The following is a 15971-nucleotide window of genomic DNA, read 5'->3' as shown; positions in this document are numbered from 1 at the left end:
AAATAAATAAAATCTTTAAAAAATAATAATAAATAAATAATAAAAAAATAAAAAAAGAAAGAAAAGATACTGGGAAAATGTGATTCTCAGAGAACTTTAATAACATACAATTGTTTCAATCTTCTTCATTCTTTTCTTAATTTTCCCAGTTTTCTGCAAAGGAAATATATTACTTTGTTGACTAAAAAAAAAAACAAGAAAGAAGTAGTTTAGCTATTTCTTCAAACAATGCTGGCATGACATAACATTTTTTTAAAGCTTTCATTTAGAAGTACATTCTGGACTGTTCAAGCCATAAGCACACATGCACAAAAATAGTCTTATTTTTTATAATTACTGCCTTTTGGGGAGTCAAAAATTCAGATAGTGCTATGGACTGAACTGTGTCCCTCAAAAAATGCATATATGAAATCCTAATCCCAATATAACTATATTTGGAGATAGGTCCTTTAGGAGAAAATTAAGGTTAAATGGGGTTATAAGAGTGGGGTCCTAATTCAATAGGACTGGTGGTCTTTAAAAAGGGAGTGAGAGTCCTCTCTCTCTGCTCACACACCAAGAGAAGGCCATGTGAACACACAGTGACCAGGTGGTCTCCTAGAAGCCAAAAGAAGAGGCCTCCGAATGAAACCTGTCTTGCCAGCATCTTGATCTTGGACTTCCCAGCTTCCAGATCTGTGAGAAATAGATGTCTCTTGTTTAAGCTACCCAGTCTATGCTATTTTATTGTGGCAGCCTGAGCTGACTAATACAGAAACTCTTGCAATCTTATCATCCTACTTGGTTTTAAACAAGTCTGTCAGTTTGCAAGATTCAAATCCACTTACCAAGAAAGCACTTTATGGACAATAATAGAAATGTGCTTTTTGAAAAAAAAAAAAGCACTTCCAGGGGTGCCTGGGTGACTCAGTTGGTTAAGCAGCTGACTCTTGATTTCAGTCCAGCTCTTGATCTCAGGGTCATGAGTTCAAGCCCTGCATTGGGCTTGGAGCTGGGCATGGAGCCTACTTAAGAAAAAGAAATAAAACAACAACAAAAAACACTTTCTTGAGAAAATCATCTTACAAAGAAAGAGACTACTCAGAAGGGAATGCCATCCATCATTTGGGTATATTCTATTTACTTATTAAACAATCTGATTCCATTTTTTTGGGAACAGATTAAAAGAGGTTCAGAGTTGCTGACTGCTGGCTTTTAAACCTTTCTTCAATGACTTCGCTGATTTGCCAATGGTGAAATCTTTGGATATTGATTATTAAATTTAGAATTGATCTCAAATAAATGTTAATAATCCTATATTTTAGTTTTCATCGGAGTAGGTAGAAAAACAAAGAAGCTTTCAAACAGGCAAGTGTTACATATAAGCTGTCTTGTAAAATCATAAGCACCAAAAACAAACATCTTAATGTTTAAGATTTCTGTTTTTAACTTCTATTTTTATTTTATTTTACAAAAAAAAAGAGAGAGATTCTATTATTTCTAACATATTCTATTTCATGTGAGAATAAATAAACTTTTTGGGTCTAGGTCCACTCCTTAGGAGAAACATCAAGCACTTTTTAAAAGCTGGGTGCCTAAACCCTCATCTCCTACCTCTCCACAAACAATTACTTTTTTCTCCACGCTTTATTGACAATGAAGTCTAGATCCATAGTTAAACATATGCACACAGAGATACATCTCTGTATATATTAGCATGAATTCATGTTATATGTGTGTGTGTGTGTAATTTTTATCTGCTTGGTTTAGGGCCCAAGTATCTATTCATTTTTCAGAAAACTTTAGGAAGTATTTATTTTTGGAAAGGCATGTAGAACAACACACCACAATCTGGGTTAGCCAAATTTTGAAGTAGCCAATAGCCCTATATGGAAAGTGGCTACCCTATTAGCACAGATTACATAAGCGTGTTTATTGTACTAACTTGCACTTTTCTGTAGGTTTTTAAATTCTTTTTTTTTTTTTTAAAGATTTTATTTATTTGACAGAGAGAGACACAGCGAGAGAGGGAACACAAGCAACAAGCAGGGGGAGTGGGAGAGGGAGAAGCAGGCTTCCCACCGAGCAGGGAGCCCGATGCGGGGCTCGATCCCAGGACCCTGGGATCATGACTTGAGCCGAAGGCAGACGCTTAACGACTGAGCCACCCAGGCACCCCTGTAGGTTTTTAAATTCTTAAAGTAAGAAGTTGGAGGGAAAAGACATGTAGAAACATTTCCGATTACATGCCTTCTGCTTTAGTTTACTCTTTCTAATCCCAGCTGATACATGTTTCATACACATTTTTGCTTTTCAAGCAGTGGTATCCTCACAGGACCATGTTATGATCTTTCCATCCTTTGCATGGTTTCATGGCTCTCAAAAAATGATGTCACATAATAAGCAAACTAACCACTAGTGACACTAAAATGAGAAAAGCGTCCTTGGCATGGCTCAAAAAGCCATATGTATAATTTTTAAATCTGTGCTTTAATTTCTGGTTCAGTGAGAGAGATGGCAACTTGTGTGATTGCTCCCCCAACAAGTACCTGTTGGTCTTATCATGAACGAGAATCACAGCCCTGCTCTCTGGTTCTCAGAGGCAGAGTCCTCTCCAACCTGATCTGTCTCCTCTGACAAGGTGACGGATTTTAGCTTGTCCAAGAAAAGATAACTCCCAGTGCTCCTTGCTTAGAAAAACAAAACAAAACACAATACACATTCTCCTTCCAAGGAGATGTTGAAAGAAGACTGGAGTAAAATGAAGTCTGTAAAGAGCTTTCATTTTCAGCTGGGTCTCCCTTTAGTTTTGATGCCGAGTACAAGCCTGGCTTGAGTGATGGTAGCAACAGGTTGGATGTCCCCATCTTGCTCACCTCACTTATTTTGACAACAGCTTCTTTTCAGTGATGAGAAATCAGTTCTACTCTCCTCCGTGTACTTAACAAAAATATGGGTTGTTTGTTGGTAGGGTGTTCACATTTTTTTGTGATCCAGAATGCTAAAGCTTAGGGGATAGGAAAAATGTGGAGAAACAGATTTTACCAGGGGGTGTGGGGGGTGGGGTGGGGAGGAATCAGCAGTAATGCAGCTACCCTAATTTGAATAGAATAAAGCCAGTACTTGTACTTCTTGGTCCATTCAAATGCCTTTCTGGCATACCTGAGTTCTCGCAGTTTCTGAGAATCTAAATTAGAGACAAGAAAATTTTGTAATTGTTTTAGAACTCAAAACTGCTGTGCAGGATTGAGTTGAAGTATCAGAGAGGTCCTTGTGGAAGAGGAAGGAAGTGAGGGATATTTTGTTAAGCCAGTTATCAGCTGCATAGCCAAATTTTCAAGATTAAATTTTAGCTCCTCAAATGAAAAAAGAACAAAAGCACTTTCTCCTGATTCAGAAAAAGTTGTTTAAATGTAAGAAAAACTTTAATTTGTGAGTGGATAAGATATGCAGTTATTAAATCTTTACAATTGTATTAGTATTCTCCACTAAGAATATGTAAAATATATGCATACGTATATACATTTGGTTTCAAACTTAAAATCTAAAGGCAATCTTTGCACCCTCTCTATTTATATCTTTTGTAAATTGAATACGACATATAATATTTATTCAGATTATTTTCTCTTATTCAATCTCCAGTGAAGAAAAATACAATTTTCTCCCTGAGGAAGCAGAGATTTCACAGTGGCTTTAATAAAATCAATCAGTTTCACCACTAGATATAGAATATTTCCCTTGGGGTCACCAAAAGCTGAAGTTGATTTGTCTTCATCAAAGCAGACAAGTTGTTAAATGAAAGAATCATTATAAGAATACTCCCCACTAACTGAACTAAGAGAGAGGAATGAATGAAAGGAACTTGACATACAAACACCCATGTATTCCTTTTCTCCTCCTCTCTCCCTTGCCCTGCTTTCCCCCCAGTACCATCTGCAGAGGTGGCCATACTGAGAAGGCACCTCAAGTCTGTTGAGAGATACTGAAACTTGAAAGGAAAGGAAATCTAAAAGTACAAATATAACACGTTGAACATCTTACGGCCTTAAGATTTCATGTTATTGCCTTAAGGTTCCTTTGTCTCCTTTCCCTGTGTCACGTTCTCTGTCACTAGCTGTGGGCCTGGTTCTCTCTCACACATGTTCACCCAGAGGGGCACACACATTGATACCTTGTGGGGATTTCTTATTTAAAGCCATTCCTTCTCCAAACTGATCAAGACCTGGATCTATGAAACGAGCACTTCCTGACATTTAAAATAAACAATCTGGGAGAGCAATTTAAACGAATATGAGGAATCTACCAAAACTTAATAACAAGGGGACACATAAGGAGGATGCAAAAGCAGGAAGCTTTCTTTTAGCACTTCCTCGTGTCAGAAACAGAAGTGGCAAGTATGGCATACTCACGAAAAACTTTTAAAATGTAATAGTTTCAGTTTCAAACTTCGTCCCAAGACATGTAGGCACAACAACACTAATATAGATCTTTATTCTGTATACCGAACATAAACACTCTACCAGAAGTCTTAAGATATTTCCTGAATAAAAAATATTTTTTCTCCCTTAAGGCTAAGCCCTATGGGTAAGCAGAAAACTTGTAAAACCGGTTCTACCAGCAAACTATAAAAACTTCATGCCCTATTTACCACATTAGAAGAAAGCAACGTTCTCCTTTTTTTCTCATTCTTGTTTTAGCCTGAACACATGGCTTTCTCTGAAGCTATGCCAGGTTCAGATCAGATACTATTAGGGCAGTGATGACTGTGGGTTATTGCACACACTCCCCCTCATGGCTTCTCCTTTGAGATCCCTTTAAAGTTTCTATCGGGTCCTGTATTCGTGCGAATGTGTATGTGGGAGCACCTCTGGAGGATATTAAGTAGTTGTATCATCGATAAATGTCTCGGTGATGCTTATCTCTCTCTTTTTTTGGATTCTAGCATTCAAGACTTTTGAGATGACCTACTAAGATAAAGACTTAAGTGACAAGTGTTAAAGAGAAAAGACACAATTTGGCTGGAAAAGATTTAAGAAGAAAACACAGAGGTTACTTTCTGCAGTGTCCAGGGTGAACATTCAGCAGTGCTTCTTTTAGAACCCTTGCTGGATTCTTTGTGTTTAATTCACTGTAATGATTAGCAAATCAAACACGAAGAACTGAGAATTCATTAGCTCGTGATATCCAGTGAGTTCTGCATACTCAATAAAGGTTTTGTGTAGTTAAAAAAAATGGGGGGGGAGGGGAGATTTTTCTGGTTCTATTTTTTTGACATTTTTATTCCCCTCTCATTTCTAAGCATGTGTAAACATCTCTGTAGTACAACTCTTGCCTCCACAACTGCGTCCTCCAGCCTTGACCTACCTCTCTTTCATTCTTCTCTCCTGTTCTCCTAACCTCCCCCTCCCCATCAAATATCTGATGGAGAGAGGGAATAAAGTCAGGTTTTGATAATGTTCAGTCTCATCACCAACCCAGGCTTGAGTGCTCTTGAAGTTTTCCCTAGTAAAATCAAGTAGCCATCCATATCAACCAAGCAGGCTAACCTACTGAAGTAAATATCCTGAAAACATAATTGCTGAAATAAAATAGAAGTGGATTTATCTCTCAAGTAATAATCTGAGTGAGGGGGCAGTGAAGGGGTTCTGCTCCACTCAGTCATTCAGGAACCAACCCAGAATGAGGGTGGTCCTTCCACGGTCAACCCATGGCTTCTAAGGTTTGTCTTATCATCACTATTTCAGCTGTGAGAAAGACAAATGAGCTATAGGAGTGAGCGCGCAAATTTTCAAGGCAAAGCTTGAATGGCATCTATCACGTTTGCTCATACTTCATTGGAGAGAGCTTAGTCTTATGGCCACAACTAGCTGCCAAGGGAGTGGGAAAATATAGTCCATGCCTGGGCAGCTTTGTCTCAGTTATGACTCTATCTTACTATGGAAGCAGTGGAACACAGAGTTGGGTGGACAACTTGCAATCTCCACCCTAGCCTCTAAACCTTTTCATGTCTTAAGATCCATGAGGATACAATAAAGGTTCAAGGATCAATTGTCCTGGATCCTTTGGAGAACAAACTTACATTGGCTTACATTAGTCATCCGCAGTGGAAATGTATTTGCTTGATGAAATGTTAGGGTTCTTTTATGAATTATTATACACATATGTGTTATGAGAATAAAATGAGAGAATTTTAAAAACTGGAAAAGTTAAGTGTTATATACTACAGTGTTAGAAATTAAATTGAATTATTCTTTCATTGTTCAAATCTAAGAAGGAGTTTGAGCCTATGAAACCAGTCAGTGCCCAACATTTCCATAATCAAATATAATGACTAGCCAGTATGAAGCTGACTTCAATCATCCAATGTCATAGCTCTAAGAACATCAAAACTGACTAGCATTTTGGTAGTGTCACTGAGTTTGGAAGATCAATGAAGTTTGAAGGCAAAATATAGTGTGGAATCCTAGAGAATGTTAAGACCACCAGTGAATGAACCCTGGATACAGAACATTCAGAAGAAGACTTAAGTTTTGTCCAGGGAGTACAGACAAATCAAAGTAGGAGGATAAACAAGAAACAGAGCAACAGAGCAAGCCCCCTTCACTGGGACCACACAAAAATGCAGATCATAGTAGAATATAATATATTGGCTAGACCCAGTTTTTAAGAACACTATAATAAGGATACAGAACTCTATGACCAATCCCGCATAACAGCCCTGATCAATACTCTGATATGTCATGTAAAGAGAACAGCTAAGGTTAGGTAATGGAGGTCCCTTGACCCATTGACCTTGTTCCGGCATTAGAGAGTCAACATTTTGCCATTAAATGTCAGATCAATTCCCAATGATTTAAACATTACCCAGAAGTCTCTGGCTTCCTGGAATCTTTCACTTAAAAAAAACCTCCAAACACTACCATTTTCGAGAGCCTAAGGAATTATTATTTACTACATGAACTTAATCCATCTTTTTAGCATTCTTGTCTTAACTGGTTGCCAGTATTTATAAAGCAGAGCCTCTGATTAAAAAAATACTATATTATTATTATTTTCAGTGTATGTTTATACCTATTTTTTTATGTCCAAGGAATAATTTTTCTCTCTGGTAGTCTCATAAACAACTTACCACAGACTGATCATTTTCTCATACAGCCTTTTCCAGAATTATTCTGTTACAATTATGTATGAAAAGGTTTTTCTCCTTTTGGATCAGGTATGCCCCATGTTTAATTTATCCTTTATCCCATATAATAATACCTTGCATTTGGTAGACGTTCAATACAACAATTAGTAAAATTTTGGCCCAACTGTATCTTTCTCAATTCAAGGCGGTAGGAGGTAAAAGGGAGGACCATCCATATGGCTACCATAAAGTTATAGGGAACCTCTTACTTTTCCTCTCAGGAGTAAAGTGGATCGGTCTCTCTGGCCCTCGACAAGAAGAATCAAATCTAGTTTTTCCATAGGCCACGAAATGTCGGAGCGTCTCTGGGAGCATGCCCTCTGCCCATGTCCTCGATAAACAGGCATTAAGCAGTGATCATTCCTAACTTGCTCTTTCCTATCTCAGAGATCACCAGAAGACCCCTGTGTCCAGAGATTGACATGTCTTTGTGATGGCCGTGATACATGTCATTTGACTGACGATTGCATAAATAAATGGGGCAACAACTGCCATCCCTAGATACCAACCAATCTCCCACTGGCATCTGCCTGCCTGATGGCGTTCCTTCGTTAGGTGCGACACACCGTAATCTAAAAGAGCGCCTAATTTAGATGCTAGTTCACTTTCGGAGCTGCCGGCGAAAAGAAGGCAGAAGACTGCAGCTCCCTCGGTGCCCAGCCTCCCACTTCCACGGTGCCCCGCTGTACAACGACTGCTGTCTTGCCTGACCAAGCTCCACCAAGGGCTCCGGAGCGCCTGGCGCTTGTGAGGATACTCGACTAAATTTAATGACCACAAGTTGACTTATGCTTGCCAGCTGGGCACATCAAACCAAAGAAGTAATAGCAGACAAAGAGAGGGGATCTATTTTACCTAACTGCATGGAGGAAGGAAACAAAGAAGAGGGCTTTTTCGCTGGTGTGGTTTTCCAGTCTCTTCCCCAGTGTTGGTGCCAATTCAAATGTTCGTGCCGAAAGAGGCAATATTGCCAGGGACGACAGACGACTGCAGAGAATGCATCAGCCTTTGGCTGCCTCTGGAGGCAAGGTCTTAGCTTTTCAGCTGAGTTGGGATGTGGGGGTGTAGTTAGCATCCGCAAAGGCCACTTACCGCACACCGCTCTCGGTTAACCTACGGAGGGGCCGGAGCAGCTGGGAAATGGGGCGGAGCGGGGCGGGGGAGAGGCTTGGCGGCCCTTGGGAGCGCTCAGACTCTCCCACCTGCAGGGGGGGTTAGTGGGCCTGGTTGAGGAGAGTCTTCACTGCGGACAACTCACATACTGAATTATTTATCACGGACTCTCTGGGTTGTGCTTAACCCTCTGTTCTTCTCCCATCGCCTTAAGGTACAGAAAATTAAAAAAAAAAAAAGGAAATTACTTTTAAAAAATAAAATTATCATCACTTCCCTGAATCGAGCCACCTAGAATTTGCTGTAGCCCATCATTGAGAATAGTGGCATAAACCTTTATTTATTTATTTATTTTTAAGTTTCACAAGCGCAATATATCTTGTTTGCATTGTAATGTTTTCCATTGCAGGGGTAGTTGGTGGACAAGATCCAGTCCTTTATTTATTTCCTTTCTAGATGATGACGAAGGTAAGTGCCAATGAGGCAGTATTACTTATTTCATGATGACAGTCATGCTTTGCTTGGTGACCTGTGACCTCCTTCCTCAGGGGATCTTGAGGTTAACATGACTGTACTTGGGACATCTACCCAGGAAGGAATGCATTCAAGACTAGAAAATGTGGGAGAAATTTAGCGAATCAATAGGGCTTACTGAACAGAGAAAAAACTGGGTGATTTTGCCCACCAAAACCTGGGACTGATAGTTATTTGCAGCCCACAGGTCTGCAACTTTATTTATTTATTCCTTTTAAGATTTTATTTATTCATTTGAGAGAGAGAGCACACAAGCAGGGGGAGAGGCAGAGGGAGAGGGAGAAGCAGGCTAGGAGCCAGCCAGGAGCCTGATGTGGGGCTCCATCCCAGGACCCAGAGATCATGACCTGAGCTGAAGGCAGATGCCCAACCATCTGAGCCACTCAGGCACCCCAGGTTTGCAACTTTAATCGCCTATTCAGGCATCCTCACATCAGTGCAGTCCCTTGCTCAAATATTAATCTCCAGGGGCCGGTGGAGGGGTAGAAGGACCAAAGGAGGTGGTAAAGGAGAAGTAAATTAGTTGAAAGCAGCTGAGAGGGGCTGAGGAGTTGGGTGGGTAAACATCTGTGATGGGATGGGAGTCAAATACAGCTGTTAGCACTTGAACCAGACAGTGACCCTGGACCCTCTGCTTCCAGGCCAAGCACACAGCCTCGGGCCAGACAGCCATCACGCTCTCCCTCCCCTCCAGCTGGCTCCGTCAGAGGGTCTCAGGCAGGATCCTACAGTCACCTCTCCCTTGCTTATTGGGACCAGGAAGCAGGAAAATTGTGACTCACCCCCCTCCAAACTTGCCACATCCAGCTCAGTACCAACTCCCGTGCTGGGCAGGCACACTGGGAGGGTCTCTTTTGTATAGGAAAAGAAGGACAGAATGTTGGAAGGGAACTCTCCTTGACAGATGGGAATGAGAGTGCTGTGAGTAACTAACTGGAGGCAATAAAGGTGTTAGCAAACAGCAGGAGGGAAGAGTGGGCCCCGAGGAAGACTGGCTCTCCAGCAGGCTCCGTGTGTTTTTCAAGTGCCAGGGAGAACAGCCTCTCTAAGCATGGGTATTAACAGCATGTGGCTCTGGCAGTACTCATTGACTTTCTCTGTATCACAAGCATTGGCTGGGTCCCCTCCAACTGAGGGGGCTTGAGGGGCTACCGTCACTTTCTCACCTTCATTTCTAATGCCTTCCCCCCCCCCCCACCCATCGCTCCTTTCTTTGTCCCAGTTCTTTTGTTCTCCTCCCTGTCCCTTATGCCTCTTTACATGATATTCCTCTTTTCCTTTGGGATTTCTGTCTATTCTTAAGGAGAGCCTCATCATCAGTGTCAAGCCCCGCATGATATGCCAATTACCCGCAAGTCACAGTCATCTAGAGCTATCCTCCGTGTTAAGAAAACTCAGCTGTTGCTGAGAATTGTATGTCTATACAGTGCTTAAACATGCATCGTAGCAAGGATTCTCGAACCGAAAATGTTCTAACAGAACAGTCTTGGATCACCTCCTCTCAACTACCTTCCATTTTACAACCACGCAAATTATGGCTGGAAAAGTTAAATGAGTTCCTAAGATTATACCATCAATAGAGTAAAGGGGTCACTAGGACCCAGGCCTCTTGACTCCCGATCCAGTGATTTTTTTCCATTTTATGAATTTTAATGTAACAATCTCGACCCCTTTGCTGCATATGGAAATAGTCCTTCCCCCCAGTCATGTTTGAATCCCTCCACCACTAAAACAAGTACAGCTAATGAATCAGGGATGCTTTTTGTTCTCCTATTAATTGTCTGACCTTAAGGAAATCACTCACCTCCCTGGTTCTCACTATTCTCCTTCACAACTGAGCAGGCTAGAAAGATCGTTGAGGGTTGCTTCTCACTCCAAGATGCGATGACACTTCAGGCTTTACTTATTTCTTCCGAATACCTGTCATTTCTAGGTAAAGAGAGTTCTCAATTCTTTCTGCTAAAAGAGGTTAAGTAAATAAAAAGGAAAGTTCGGGCCATGCTTTTGGCCTAAATTATAACTTTGTGACCAGAGATGAAGGAAGTTAATAGCAATAAGAAAGCTTCCAGGGTCTACCATTTACAATTTAAATACTTTACTTGGAAGGTTAAAAGTTCAAAGTTGAGTCATAGTCTGAGGTGGCTCTGCTCTTTCTTTTTAATTATCTGAGGTCAGGAAGTTAATAATACCAGAAATCCCCAGCGGAGACCTCTTGTGCACTGTGTGAACTTTAAACTTGCTCTTTTTTTTTTTTTTTTTAAGGGTAAAAAGTTCAGTAGAAACACAGTGGACTTTTCCTCTTAGCCTCCACCCATTCATCCCCCAAGGTCAAAAGTTGAACTGTAAAACAGAAACCCTTGTTCTCTGATCCACATTTAAACAGATCGCTTATTAAAAAGTAAACATTCCAAATGCAAGCAAGATCCAAAGTGAATCTGGTCAATAAAAATGAAAATATTGTAATAAAATGAGTGTTTGATCTTTATCACTTGCCTTGGAACTGAACATCACAATGTATTTTCTTATGTTTTGAATCTCAGAGAAAGCAGTCACAAAAGCTCTCTCCTCACCCACCTCTGCCCTGAGATTGGCATATCTGGAAAAGATAAACCTAAGACATTTTTACATAGTTGTGTTTACAGTCTTATCTTAAGGCATTTTCTGCAACTGATTCTACACCATTTATGTTTATTTATTTGTTGTGCTCAAACAGGAGTTCAAGAACCACAAAATGTGGCTTAAATCAGAGCACTTTAAAGGACTGTGGAGTTAAGAGATATTTGTGAAACATGGTGGGGGGATGTGGAGAGAATAAAGAAATGGATGAATGAACCCAATGAACCTCATGGAAATAAGGAATGGAATATATTTGAGATATTCAAAGTGATAAAGCTCAAACATGAAGCCAAGAGGACGGCTATAGAGCTCTCTCTATATATTTAATAAAGGCAAGACTAGCTTTCTTGAAGTGATAGTGGCAAATTTAAGAAGAGTATTAACTGAATATTAACTCAATCCAGTCATCTTGCTTAGAACTCCCTGGACCAACATCAAATGAAGCTGTTATCACTTGCAACCCTTAAGTGTCCTTTTCTAATAGAGTAAATGAGATATGTGTCCATTTTTTTCAACATGTACCTATTGGGAATGTTTCTACTTGCTTAAGAAAAAGTCCCCCCGGGCGCCTGGGTGGCTCAGTCGTTAAGCATCTGCCTTCGGCTCAGGTCATGATCCCAGGGTCCTGGGATCGAGTCTCACATCGGGCTCTCTGCTTGGCGGGAAGCCTGCTTCCCCCCCACCCCACTCCCCCTGCTTGTGTTCCTGCTCTCGCTATCTCTTTCTCTGTCAAATAAATAAATAAAATCTTAAAAAAAAAGAAAAAGAAAAAATCCCACCAACATTTGTTCCAGAAAATTTTTAAGAAAGCATCTTTGTCACAATTTATCTATCCAAATGAGGGTAATACCATCTACTTTTTTCTACCTTAATAATTTTTGTAAAATTTAGTGAGAAAACTGCACAAAATGGTGAGAACCTTGAAATAAAGATATACAATACATTCATCATAAATACTTTTTACTGCTGTTAGTTTTGACGATGTCAGTTCTTGGACTTTCTGATTAATTTTAATACAAATAAAAGCTAGAAGATATGGCTTTGGAGAGAGGTCATGACCTAGACTCATTTTCACTGCATCCTTTGAGACTCCTGGATGCAGCTGGATGACCCAGACTCAGGAATGACACAGCCACAGGAAGGAAGTGGGGACAGCATACAAGGCTACTTCCTCTTGTTAGGGCTGCCCTCTCAACAGCTGTAAGGAAGGGTGGAAATTCCTTATGAGTCAAAGTGTGACTTCAAAGTGAGGGATAAAATTTGAGAGATGTGATCATATTGATTAGGATGTTGACCAAAGGAAGTCACTTCATTTAGGAGAGTGTTCAGGGAAAATCAGGTATTAAGTCAGATTAGGAGGTGAAGAGGATTTAGACACCACTGAGACTTTTGGACTAATATTACTTTCATGAGAATAACTTCTGGTTTCAGTTCATCTTATGAATATATTCCCATTAATATTTATGTTTCTGCCTCCTTGCCTTCCACATTCTGATCTCTCTTCCTAGAATAACCCTCTTGCCCTTGATCCCTGGGACCCTATACTCTACCTCAATACTGCTCTTCCTTCACGCCTCACCTCCTTTTCCCTTTCTGAATGTAAGTGTCCCTTCCACAGCAGTCTGTGCAAGGAGTATCATCAGAGTAACTATCTTACCACATTATAATGTTTGGTTAATTTTTCTGCCTCCAACAATAAATTATCATCAACTTGAGGGAGAAAACTCCCATGTAATTCCCTGGGAGGCCCTTCTTCAGAAATATAGAATGAAAGTTGACAGGAACAGGATTCAGTAAATCCTTAATGGATGGCAAAGGTGAGCTGAAACTCAGCAGGGTATACAAGAGAGTGAACTCAAACAGTTCTACCAGCTTTCTGGAATACTACTAGCTCAACAGTTCTCAACTTTGGCTGTGCTTTGATATCACCTGGGAGCTTTAAATTATCCTTGATGTCTGGGTCGCAGCCCTAGAAATTCTGATTTAATTGGACTGGGGTAGAGCTGGGCCATTAGGGTTTGTTTGTTTGTTTTTTTAAAGATTTTATTTATTCGGGCGCCTGGGTGGCTCAGATGGTTAAGCGTCTGCCTTCGGCTCAGGTCATGATCTCGGGGTCCTGGGATCGAGTCCCGCATCGGGCTCTCTGCTCCTTGGGAGCCTGCTTCTCCCTCTGCCTCTCTCTCTCTCTGTCTCTCGTGAATAAATAAATAAAAATCTTAAAAAAAAAAAAAAAGATTTTATTTATTCATTTGAGACACAGAGATAGAGAGAGAGAGAGCATGAGCAGTGGGAGAGGCAGAGGGAGAGTAAGAAGCAGACTCCCCGCTGAGTCAGGAGCCCGATGTGGGGCTTGATCCCAGAACCCTGGGATCATGACCTGAGCAGAAGGCAGACGCTTAACCATCTGAGCCACCCAGGCGCCCCCCATTAGGGTTTTTTAACGCTCTCAAGTGATAACTGTGATGATGAGAACTTAAGGATGAGGACCACTGCACAGTAAGATGCTGTTAAGGGGGAATCGCTTCTGGAGGTCACCTTTGGCATTAGGACTATTGGCAAATGGACTATCAGTTTAAGGACACCTTATTTTTCATAATTCTTTCGAGGAATAAGTTACTCTCCCATCTGAACTGATTTGGCAACTCTTTATTATCCTCATGATAAAATCAAATGTCTTGGCCAGCCAACATATTACTCCAGCCTTTCATTAGATGATCACATCTTTTTCTTCTTCCTTCTTAATATCATGTGTGCAAAGTCATGCAGCACCATCATATAAAACTGCTTGCTATTGCTTGAGTGTGCCATATGAAACCCTTCCGTATCTTCCAAGGAATGTCTATCTTCTTATTCCTACAGGTAATTCATACTCCATCTATTTAACATCTAGGGGGATTCTTGAGGTACTCATCACTAAGAAAAGAGAATAATAACTTCCACAATATTTATTTCATATTCATCTCCAGAGGTTGGAGACCCAGTAGCCTGAAACCAATGCAGGCATTAGAGACGCCAGGCTAGGGCAGGGGGCCCCAGGAAGAAGGGTTATAATCATGATTTCCTCGGTTATGTTAGAATTTTCTTGATAAAGAAATAGAAACAAAACATTCTAGTCATGTTATGTTTCAAAAATGCTAACTTTCTACACTTGATCTTAGCCAAAAGGCTGAGAAGCAATTAAAAATGCGAACTTTCTAGATGATTGCTTAGCCCTGAGCCACATCACTTTCCATTTTTCTTCCCACTGGCCTTGGGTTTTTCTTCATAGAATCATAATCAGTATAAAAGCATTTGCTCCTCCTCTCCCAATTTGGGGTCCAGCTGAAAATTAATTATGGGTTCATAGTTTGTTAGAGCCAAAAAGAATTTTAGGGATCATCTCATCCAATGCTTCCATTTTGCAGACCTAGAAGCACTTGGGAAAAGTTTGTGGAATGGATTGTCTTTGCCAGTTACCCTTATAACTAGATAGTTCTAAGGCTCATCAGCACAGGAGGACCAATGAGGGAACAGCAATCTTAACACCTAAATTATCTAGGAACACAAGTTCCCTTGTAAGGTCTTCTCTATTTCCAAAAAGTCCTGTGGGGAGCTCATGTATGCTCAGAAACAAGTCAGTTGATGTTCTTTGTCCCTGGCCCCTTCCTCAATGCCTCACAGGTCCCTGCTCTGGGCCTCTCTCTAAGAAGAGTCCCTCCTGTGTACTTCCATTTTCTGTGGAAGAGCTCCAATGTTGCTGCACAAGAGTCTTCTCTGGGTGGGTGGGTGGGTAGAGGATTGAGGGAATGAGGGAAAGGGATGGGGGTGGGGAGGTGTTGAAAAACATAAGAATATACTCTCCATCAACTTCTGAGCCATACTTTGTTATAGGTGGGCTGGAACACTAAGCTGGTGCCCTAGAATTTGGCTCTAAAATCACATGTGGGGACAACTGGTGGTTAAGCATCTGCCTTCAGCTCAGGTCATGATCCCAAGGTCCTGGATCGAGTCCCGCATCAGGCTTCTTGTTCAGTGGGGAGCTTGCTTCTCCCTCTGCCTGCCACTCCCCCTGCTTGTGCTCTCTCTCTCTCTCTGACAAATAAATACATTTTAAAAAAAAGAAACAAAGAGGGCGCCTGGGTGGCTCAGTTGGTTAAGCGACTGCCTTCGGCTCAGGTCATGATCCTGGAGTCCCGGGATCGAGTCCCGCATCGGGCTCCCTGCTCGGCAGGGAGTCTGCTTCTCCCTCTGACCCTCACCCCTCTCATGCTCTCTCTCTCTATCTCATTCTCTCTCTCAAATAAATAAATAAAATCTTAAAAAAAAAAAAAACATAGAAAGAAATGTCAAATACCTTTTAAAAAAATAAAAATAAAAATAAAATCACATCTGGATTCCAAACTTGTCCCTGCTGCTTACTATGTTTTTGTCTTTCAGCAAGATATGAAAAATTTCTGAACCTGAATTTCTTTTTTTTTTTAAGATTTTATTTATTTATTTAACACAGAGAAAGAGAGAGAGATCATAAGTGGGTGGGGGGGGCAGAGGGAGAGGGAAAAACAGG

At 40.8% G+C, this 15971-nt stretch overlaps 1 pseudogene; it reads right to left on the bottom strand.

The window, feature by feature from the left end:
- Positions 1–14479: 14479 nt before the first annotated feature.
- On the bottom strand, positions 14480–14606 carry LOC118017443 (annotated as a pseudogene).
- Positions 14607–15971: the final 1365 nt, after the last annotated feature.

Source organism: Mirounga leonina, unplaced genomic scaffold (assembly GCF_011800145.1).
Source record: "Mirounga leonina isolate KUSES-001 unplaced genomic scaffold, KU_Mleo_1.0 Mir_169, whole genome shotgun sequence".
Classification (NCBI taxonomy): domain Eukaryota; kingdom Metazoa; phylum Chordata; class Mammalia; order Carnivora; family Phocidae; genus Mirounga; species Mirounga leonina.
Note: the sequence above shows the minus strand (reverse complement) of the source record. Positions and strands in the feature narration are given on the sequence as shown.